The sequence below is a fragment of the Oryza glaberrima genome, chromosome 10 (genome assembly GCF_000147395.1).
Source record: "Oryza glaberrima chromosome 10, OglaRS2, whole genome shotgun sequence".
NCBI classification, from domain to species: domain Eukaryota; kingdom Viridiplantae; phylum Streptophyta; class Magnoliopsida; order Poales; family Poaceae; genus Oryza; species Oryza glaberrima.
Window position 1 is genome coordinate 2,927,706 of NC_068335.1, and position 7,238 is coordinate 2,934,943.

The window sequence follows — 7,238 nt, forward strand, 5'->3', positions numbered from 1 at the left end:
CTCTAGTTACAGTTAATATAAAGAGTATATTAAATTTCTCATCGTTTCTCATGTAGTGTGCAAAGCAGGACAAGGGAACTAACTTATGCGGCTACTACGTATGCGAGTATGCCCACTGCCTATCAAACCAAATATACACCACACGAGAGCTCGATGTACGTATACATAAACCATTCAAAATTTCATTGCGTATCGATTTGTTAAGTTGTTTATTAATTTCATATATTGATATGTCATTATTTTTCGAATGATAGCATATTCACATGAGGGAAAAACTCCCACACAAGGATTTTATCACGGCTGTTCAAGAACAACTGATGGGGTTCATCAACGAAGAAGTCCTTAATCCCGATGGTGAATTCTACTACGACGGATCGACAATTCATAACGTTGGTCCTTCCTCTTCTGACGTAACGCAGGCGTCGAAGTCGTAGCTATAGCTAGCGAGCAAATGAATTGTACTATACATGCATGTATATATATATATATATTTATATATGTACGTACATTTACTTTAGTGTTAATATATATTTTGGTAACATATATGTACATAAAATGTTAAGTGCTTTAAATTATAAATATGTGTGTAATATATGTATTTATACATATATACATACGCATATATATATATATATATATATATATATATGTATTCTATATACATGCATAATATATATATTACAATGCATATATATGTATTGTAATATATATATATATATATATATATATATATATATATATATATATATATATATATATATATATATATATATCTATATATATATATATATATATATATATATATATATATATATATATAATCAACCATGCAGCAAACAGGGTCATGCAAATAAAAAAAATGGTACATAGATCTTTAGTCCCGGATATTTCACCTGGAACTAAAGATCGCTATCTTTAGTCCCGGATTCATAGTCCTGGTTGGACAACCGGGACTAAAGGGGGTTACAAACCGGGACTACAAACGATTTCTCCACCAATGGTATTATGGTAGACCTTTTTGTGAAGTTTGTTTTCCTCGATTTGAATAAATAGGAATTGTTTCTAAGATTGATGAATTTTTTTAAAAATTAACTCAGAAATGTAATTCAAGTTTGATTCCCTTTGTACTAAGAACTTAGCCATCTTATCTTTTACCTCCTGAATTATTGGATGTAATTATTTTTCTAATACATATTATAAATAATATGCATTGCAGTTGTATGGTTACTGTAATTTTTTTTATTTATTTCATTCTATTCTGAGCAAAACATATATTCTTTCGGTTGTTTGATTTTTACTTCTAAACATTACCGTAGCATTTAGAACGGGCGGATTACTAAGTATAACCCAAGGCAGAAAAGCCAAATTTGAGTCATCTGCGTCGACGGAAATGACTCAATGCCAGCTTCATTCTTGGGCCTGTCCCCTACTTCACATCGATGCATGCATCATCTCTGTTTCACACTGGACCTTGACATATTGGTATTGCTAGCTGCTGTCTCCGATATGATCGACCTATCAGGCTATTCCCAACCTAATAATTAGAATGATGTCCATAACATTAAATAAACTGCTAACTAGAATAAAAAATGATATGGCAAATAAATAAATGAGGAAAGACAAGGAAACCATATCTTGCATGAGACATGGTTTCTATATAATATCTAAAACATGATGTGAGATAAGTAGCACTAAATTTAAGTAAGAAATAGTGATGTTTGCATTAGAGGAGTAGTGTGTAGTACTAGTTTATTGATGATGTAGAGTTTATAGAAACTATGTCTAGTATCTTGGGTTGGGAATGGCCTTAGATGCCTCAACGTATGCATCCAGCAGCCACGATGACCTCCACGTCGATCGGCTGGTTGCATTAATTGCAGCAGCACACGGTTCCGATTCTCCTCTACGAGGTGGCCGGTGGCAGCTTACGGCGAGCGGAGGCGGTCGCAGTCCATTGGTGATGCACGGGCGCGCGTCAATTTGCATTATGGACAGGGGCGGATAAAAAAAAATAATAGTGAGGCTAAACAAACTAGGATAGTCTTTAGCTCCCATATCTTTTGGATCTATAAAAAAAATTATTTTTAATGGGGGCTTAACAATAATGGGTCTCAAGACCACCCCGTTCCCATGTTAAATCCGCCACGGATTATAGATACCTTGTATGGTTTTCTACAATTTACTTTAAACTATTTTCTCCTAACTAGTAATCGACTCATGTGTATTGATCTCTTGTTCTCATCTCGGTGCGTGTATATATACAACTCCTTTTTTGTAAGAGTAGAGTTGACACAAATTTGTAAGAGACTGTTTTAACAATGACCTTGTTATTTCTAACACAAAGTCGGCGTGGGGGCAGTTTGTCAAGTCAAGAAAAAAAATATATCATGGACCCCATGCTGGCGTATCCACCCTAGCTAGCTGGCTTACACACATATATAAACAAATTGTCCATTAATTAACTAGTGTTAGATGAACATGGCATATATATATATGTTAAGACTTGAACAAGTCCACAAGAGCACAGTCAAGGAAAATATATGATTACAAGTTAATTTCCTGTATGATAAAATGTTGCCGCTGTTACAGGTCGCACTTAATTAGTTATATATATACTACGTTTGTGCTTATATATATTGGATACGTGGGGGAGTTTCAAATCACTCAAATCCACCTATGATCTCTCGCTTGGTCCGCATTTGTGTGTAAGTGAGTAGATAGAGAGAGAGAATGGGTGTCTCAGGTGTTCTTGAATGGTGGCAGGAGTGGCAGCTGCGCACCCTGGTCCTTAGCAGCACAGCCATTCAACTGCTCCTTTACCTCTTTGCTAACAGGCGTAAGCATGCCACTTCTTCCCAGTTTAGAACCATAATATGGCTTTCTTACCTTGGCAGTGACGCTATAGCTATATATGCTCTCGCTACCCTATTCAACCGTCACAAGAACCAAGATTCCACATCTAGCTCCACCGCACAAGGCAGTAGAATCCTCGAGGTGGTATGGGCTCCCATCCTCCTAATCCACCTTGGTGGGCAGGATTCTATAACCGCATACAACATCGAAGACAACGAACTCTGGAAGAGGAATGTCGTTACCATGGTGTCCCAGGTAACCGTGTCTATCTATGTCTTTTGTAAGTCATGGCCAGGCGGCGACAAGAGATTGTTGCAGGCCGCTATTCTCCTGTTTGTTCCCGGAGTTCTGAAATGCATTGAGAAGCCTTGGGCTCTCAGGAGTGCTAGCATTAACAGCCTAGTTAGCTCCAATGACCTTGTTCCAAGGACAGGAAAGGGCAATGAACAAGGGGGTAGTATTTCTCTTGAGTCCTACGTGGAAGAAGTAAGGAAATTTGTCATAGGAAACGGTGATCCTTTTGAAGTTAATGTTAATGCAAGCGACACTGTTAGAGACAACCATGAGCCCTATAAGCTATTCGTAGATCTCTCACTTCCATACTCTATATGGCTTCTTGACCTGAAAATGACGCAATTTGACGCATATATCCAGTTGACAAAAAAGCTCACCGAAACGTTTTATCGTCTCTACACTAAATCAAAGATGCTCGGCAAACAACAAAATAGATACTTACTTATAGGCTTTCTACGGGTAGTATCTGTTTACCTACCGTTTGCAGCAATTGGCCTATTTCACAATAGTCATAGACAAGCTTATAACAGATATGACATAAAGGTTACATATACAATCTTGTGTTGTACTGCTTTTGTCGAGGCATTTGCCGCACATGGTTGGAACACTCCTATGATGGATAATGTTCTGCCATGGTTTTACAAGGTTTCCCAGTGTAGGTTAATAGGTCCTATGCTGGTGGTAGCACCAAGTCATGTGACTCAGTTGTCGACATCATAGAACTGGTACTGCAACATGTAAAATCTGGGTGGAAGGATTGCATAACAGATTTTCCCTCTTATAGGGCGTTTAGTGACCATAGGGGTCAATGGGCGCTTCGGCGCAACAACTGTGACCAAGAAGACCTAGCTTGGAGTCTTAGAGTACCATTTGATGAAAGTGTCCTCTGGCACCTCGCCACAGATTTCTGCTTCATAAGTAAAAGATGTACCAATGAAGTAGCCACTCGGAGCATAGAAATTTCCAACTATATGATGTACCTTTTGTTGGATAATCCAGAGATGCTAATGGCTGGTACCAGAAGGAATCTGTTCACAACTGCCATTCATGAGTTGGAGGGCATCCTTGGGAATGAACCACGTGAGATCCAGGGTCTTGCACAGAAGATAATTGTCAAGGTGGAGTCCACTAATGGTGACCCTAGTTTTATCCGTGACGCTTGTGCACTTTCTAAGGTGTTGTTGAGTTTAGGTGATGAGAAGATGTGGAAGGTAATCAAAGGTGTATGGATGGAGATGCTCTGCTTCTCTGCATCTAGATGTAGAGGGTACCTACATGCCAAGAGTCTAGGTACAGGTTGGGAGTTGCTCACCTTTGTCTGGCTCTTGATATTATACATGGGGATGGAGCCCTTGGTGGAGAAATTGCAAAGGGCGGAGTTTTCAAGTGCAATAGGAAGTGGAACCACCGCTGATGCGCCATCGTCCTCTAATGAGACCTTGGCAGAGAGGGAACCGAAGACTGAGGTTCCAAATGGAGGAGGCATCGGCGCTGCTGCTCCATTGTCTTCTGATGAGACCTTGGCAGAATGGAAACAGAAGATTAAAGCTCCAAGTGGAGATGAAGGAAACATCGGTGATGTGCCATCGACTTCGCCTGACATCATTGTTATTGATATCAAGGAAGACAATGCTTCTTGATGTATATGATGCTTATGGAGAATATTTTACTGGTGTTTCTCATTCCTAGTTCTAATTTCCTTTTTCCTTTGCAGATTGTTCAGTAGTTCCGTTTCATCATAATTCTATCGTTATGGTTCTCTACTATTGCTGACAAATAAAATCTATGTAATGTCGTGTGCGTTTCATGTTACAATTCCTACCCTGTGTGCAACAATTGGATCTGGTGAGTATAATTTGAACATTTTATTGATTATCTTTTGTATCGTTGCCAAAAGATTACAACTCCACTTGTGTATTTTTTATTTTTTGTCATACAAAAATCCCATGGATCCATAATCCATTCTACCAACACGCAGTGTCCCGTGCAGAAAAAGAATAACAGAAACGCTACTTGAGTTTGATTTAGGACCTGTTTAGTACAGTTTTCACTTATCCCGTAGAGCTGGAGTTATACGACTCGGGTATTCTACTCCTAAAAATTACATATAAACATAAAGCGACATTCTTTTCCTCCAACTTTAAAATAGGACATGTACTAAATGGACCTTAAAGCCTTCCTCCCGCCACGAGCCACGCACCACATGGCGTAGCATATACCATGCGTCTGTTTGGGGGAGCTTTGTAGCAGTTGTATCTTCTCTCAGAATCAGAAGCTTTCTCAAACAGTCCAGCTTTTCAAGCTACTTCTCTCAGTCTCAAGCTTTTATATAGCTGTGCGGCTGTGTTGGGCATGTGAGTGCGAGGGTGTGGCATCATGCAAGCCTTGGGCTTGGCACACAACGCAAGGCTAAGTTCACTCTAGGTCCCTCAATTTGTCACCGAGTTCGAAATTCATCCCTGAACCGAAAAACCGGATATAATGTATCCTCCAACTTACAAAACTGTGCAAACAACGTCCCTTGGTGGTATTATTCCCTGGTTTTGGCTGACGTGGCACCTACATGGCTCCTTTGACTAGGTATTCATCCCGCATGACATTGGCGTGGCGCTCACGTGGTAGTTTGGTGTAAAAAAAAATTAAAACTAAAAAAGTAAACAAATATGCGGGACCCACAACCCACAATTCAGTTAAACAAAGAAAATAAAACAGTGGGACCCACATGTCAGTGGCCCCACTTTCCTCCATCTCACCCTGAGATCTCTCTAACTGGAGGAGGAGACGAGGAGGCTGAGGCCGTAGGCCTCTCTGCCACCTCGTCGGCCACCGCGCGCCACTTGTCTCTCCTTCCGATTGCCGTGTGCCGTTCTTCTATCCCGTCGGCCACTGCGAGCCACTCCTTTCTCCCTCGACCACCGTGCGTCGTTTCTCTCTCCCTGCCGCGCCGCGCGCCGTTCTCCTCTCTCCCGTTGGCCGCCGCGCGCCGCTCCTCTCTTCCCGCCATGCCGCGCGCCGTTCTCCTCTCTCTCGACGGCCGCCGGACGCCGCTCCTCTCTCCCCGCTGCACACCGCGCGCCGTTCTTCTCTCTCCCGTGAGCCGCCTCTCGTCGCTCCTCTCTCCCTCCGGCCACCGTGACCGCAAGTCGCTCTTCTCGCCGCTTCTCTCTCCCCGCCGTGTCACGCGTCGTTCCTCTCTATCCCATCGGCCACCACATGCCATTCCTCTCTCTCGCCGTGCGCTGCTCCTCTCCCTCACCTGTGTCGTGTGCCGCTCCTCTCTCCTGCCGACCACCGCGCACCGCTCCTCTCTCCCCGCCACGCCGCGCGCCGTTCTTCAATCCTGTCGGCCGCCATGGGCCGCTTCTCTCTCCCTCAGGCGGCCGTGTGCTGTTCGTCTCACTCTCGCCGGCTGCCACTCGTCGCTCCTCTCCCCCATCGGTCGCCGCTCCTCTCTTCTGCCGATCACCGCGTGCCACTCCTCTCCTCTCTGCCTGCAAGTTCGGGCGCCCTCCCCGCAACCCGTCGCCGGTCGCCGGCCGCCTGCTGAGATTGGAAAAAGGAGGAAGAGAGAGATAGGTGGGGAGAGATGTGAAGAGACGCTGACATGTGGGGCCCACGCTGACTCATCGATGTAAACTCGGGTCAAATTGCCACGTAGGATAAAATCACTCACCATACTGTCTTAGGACTTATATTGTGCCGGTTTTGACAGTTGAGGGACCGTTCTATCTGGTTTTCTGGTTCAGGAACGAAAATTAGATTTGTTGTCTAGTTAAGGGACCTAAAATAAACTTATTCCCCAGCGTGCAATGTGAGCAGCTCAGGCTGGGCCGAGGTGCATTGCTTGGTGATGCCTCCCTCGGCTAGGCCTGCCTTAGTTGTGGGCTAGGAGGTAGCGGCCTGGCCTGCTTGGTTGGCTAGGCCATTCGGCCTGCTTTGGCTTGGCCGTCTAGATCGGTCTTCGTGCCCAGGTGAGCCTGCTTTGGTTTAAGGAAAAAGTACACCGAAGGTCCCTCAACTTGTCAGCGAGTTACAAAATCATCCTTGAACCGTAAAACCGGATATGACGCATCCCTCAACTTATAAAACTA

At 43.4% G+C, this 7,238-nt stretch overlaps 1 pseudogene; it reads left to right on the plus strand.

Moving 5' to 3' along the window:
- The first annotated feature begins 2,730 nt into the window (after positions 1–2,730).
- Positions 2,731–4,787, plus strand: LOC127785687 (uncharacterized; annotated as a pseudogene).
- The last annotated feature ends 2,451 nt before the right edge of the window (positions 4,788–7,238 follow it).